Raw genomic sequence first — 3,507 nt, forward strand, 5'->3', positions numbered from 1 at the left:
AGCACCCTAAGAACCGCAATCTGGATAGCTGAAAAGAAAGCATGATATTATTTGAATAGTGAAATAATTCTCCATTCTGATTGGTTTAATAAACTGTTCAATAAAACTTCAAACAAAAATAACCATCTTTAGCATGTTCATACGTTTCTGCAATTCCTGCACTCAATATGGAGATCATTTCCACACTGCCACAATAGGGCAGCACGATATGGGCAAACAATCGCAGCCGTGTTTTTTTTAACCAAATATTGCAATTGCGATTTAGATCAAAACACAAAACTGTTAGAATCATGGAAATAGGATGAATATTCTAATTCTATAGTTAGAATATAATAGTGGGCACTTTGAATACAGTGTTGTTTGGCATCCTACGGTGTTGTTTGGCATCCTACGGTGTTGTTCGACATCCTACGGTGTTGTTCGACATCTGTTTGACATCCTACGGTGTTGTTTGACATCCTACGGTGTTGTTCGACATCCTACGGTGTTGTTTGGCATCCTACGGTGTTGTTTGGCATCCTACGGTGTTGTTCGACATCCTACGGTGTTGTTCGACATCTGTTTGACATCCTACGGTGTTGTTTGGCATCCTACGGTGTTGTTTGGCATCCTACGGTGTTGTTCGACATCCTACGGTGTTGTTTGGCATCCTACGGTGTTGTTCGACATCCTACGGTGTTGTTTGACATCCTACGGTGTTGTTCGACATCTGTTTGACATCCTACGGTGTTGTTCGACATCTGTTTGACATCCTACGGTGTTGTTTGACATCCTACGGTGTTGTTTGGCATCCTACAGTGTTGTTTGACATCCTACGGTGTTGTTTGCCATCCTATAGTGTTGTTCGACATCTGTTTGGCATCCTACGGTGTTGTTTGACAGCCCTACGGGTGTTGTTTGGCATCCTACGGTGTTGTTTGGCATCCTACGGTGTTGTTCGACATCCTACGGTGTTGTTCGACATCCTACGGTGTTGTTCGGCATCCTACGGTGTTGTTCGGCATCCTACGGTGTTGTTCGACATCCTACGGTGTTGTTTGACATGACAATGAATGAAAAGTTATAGAACAGCTGCATAGTTGTCATCAAAGTCTTGAACACAAGACTAGTGTGAAGTGGTGGTCTCCTGGTCGAGCAAAACATCGCTCCCGAGTGACAGGGGACGGGGCTAGATCTGAAACATCGCTCCCCGAGTGACAGGGGCGGGGCTAGATCTGAAACATCGCTCCCGAGTGACAGGGTGAGAGGCTAGATCTGAAACATCGCTCCCCGAGTGACAGGGTGCGAGGCTAAGTCTGAAACATCGCTCCCCGAGTGACAGGGGACGGGGCTAGATCTGAAACATCGCTCCCCGAGTGACAGGGGACGGGGCTAGATCTGAAACATCGCTCCCCGAGTGACAGGGGACGGGGCTAGATCTGAAACATCGCTCCCCGAGTGACAGGGGACGGGGCTAGATCTGAAACATCGCTCCCCGAGTGACAGGGGGCGGGGCTAGATCTGAAACATCGCTCCCCGAGTGACAGGGTGCGAGGCTAGATCTGAAACATCGCTCCCCGAGTGACAGGGGACGGGGCTAGATCTGAAACATCGCTCCCCGAGTGACAGGGGACGGGGCTAGATCTGAAACATCGCTCCCCGAGTGACAGGGGGCGGGGCTAGATCTGAAACATCGCTCCCCGAGTGACAGGGGCGGGGCTAGATCTGAAACATCGCTCCCCGAGTGACAGGGGGCGGGGCTAGATCTGAAACATCGCTCCCCCCGAGAGACAGGGGGCAGGGCTAGATCTGAAACATCGCTCCCCGAGTGACAGGGGGCGGGGCTAGATCTGAAACATCCCTCCCCGAGTGACAGGGGGCGGGGCTAGATCTGAAACATCCCTCCCCGAGTGACAGGGGGCGGGGCTAGATCTGAAACATCGCTCCCCGAGTGACAGGGTGCGGGGCTAGATCTGAAACATCGCTCCCCGAGTGACAGGGTGCGGGGCTAGATCTGAAACATCGCTCCCCGAGTGACAGGGGGCGGGGCTAGATCTGAAACATCGCTCCCGAGTGACAGGGGGCGGGGCTAGATCTGAAACATCACTCCCGAGTGACAGGGGGCGGGGCTAGATCTGAAACATCGCTCCCCGAGTGACAGGGGGGGGGGGCTAGATCTGAAACATCTCTCCCGAGTGACAGGGGGCGGGGGGGGCGAGGCTAGATCTGAAACATCGCTCCCGAGTGACAGGGGCGGGGCTAGATCTGAAACATCGCTCCCCGAGTGACAGGGGGCGGGGCTAGATCTGAAACATCGCTCCCCGAGTGACAGGGGGCGGGGCTAGATCTGAAACATCGCTCCCCGAGTGACAGGGGGCGGGGCTAGATCTGAAACATCGCTCCCCGAGTGACAGGGGGCGGGGCTAGATCTGAAACATCGCTCCCCGAGTGACAGGGGGCGGGGCTAGATCTGTGTGGAAAGCGGCATGGAGAGGAGAGAGATGACTCAAGTAGCAGAGTAAACTATAAAAACGGATGTTATACATAGCGTGTAATTTAACAAACCTAACATTGAAATACCTTTTTATAGAAGGTGAAGTAAAAACCCAAACTGGTCCATGCATCAATACCGGTGTATAGTCAAATATGGTATATCGTCCAGCCCTAGTACTGAATACTGTGTAATATATACTCTTTACTGGAGAAGCATGAACCATTGTGGAAATGAAATGTGGATGAGATGAATGACTTCTTGTTGATGTTGTTGTTGTTGTTGACAACCACAGAATACACCACCCTCCGAGAATCTCCACACCGAATATTCCTGGGAAACATCTTCACAACACTGTCCTGTCAATCATCTCCACAACACTGTCCTGTCTAAATCATCTCCACAACACTGTCCTGTCAATCATCTCCACAACACTGTCCTGTCAATCATCTCCACAACACTGTCCTGTCTAAACTCATCTCCACAACACTATCCTGTCCAAACTCATCTCCACAACACTGTCCTGTCAATCATCTCCACAACACTGTCCTGTCAATCATCTCCACAACACTGTCCTGTCAAAACTAATCTCCACAACACTGTCCTGTCAATCATCTCCACAACACTGTCCTGTCAATCATCTCCACAACACTGTCCTGTCAAAACTCATCTCCACAACACTGTCCTGTCTAAACTCATCTCCACAACACTGTCCTGTCAATCATCTCCACAACACTGTCCTGTCTAAACTCATCTCCACAACACTGTCCTGTCAAAACTCATCTCCACAACACTGTCCTGTCTAAACTCATCTCCACAACACTGTCCTGTCAATCATCTCCACAACACTGTCCTGTCTAAACTCATCTCCACAACACTGTCCTGTCAATCATCTCCACAACACTGTCCTGTCAATCATCTCCACAACACTGTCCTGTCAATCATCTCCACAACACTGTCCTGTCAATCATCTCCACAACACTATCCTGTCCAAACTCATCTCCACAACACTGTCCTGTCAAAACTCATCTCCACAA

The 3,507-nt window shown here is 50.2% G+C and overlaps 1 long non-coding RNA gene across 1 annotated transcript; it reads left to right on the forward strand.

Annotated features, from left to right (window-relative positions):
- Positions 1 to 1,244: 1,244 nt before the first annotated feature.
- LOC124018762 lies at positions 1,245 to 2,864 on the forward strand. Its single transcript, XR_006835678.1, has 2 exons — positions 1,245 to 1,938; positions 2,231 to 2,864. It is a non-coding gene; the product is annotated as an uncharacterized LOC124018762 (long non-coding RNA).
- Positions 2,865 to 3,507: the final 643 nt, after the last annotated feature.

This window comes from Oncorhynchus gorbuscha, unplaced genomic scaffold (assembly GCF_021184085.1).
Source record: "Oncorhynchus gorbuscha isolate QuinsamMale2020 ecotype Even-year unplaced genomic scaffold, OgorEven_v1.0 Un_scaffold_576, whole genome shotgun sequence".
NCBI lineage: Eukaryota > Metazoa > Chordata > Actinopteri > Salmoniformes > Salmonidae > Oncorhynchus > Oncorhynchus gorbuscha.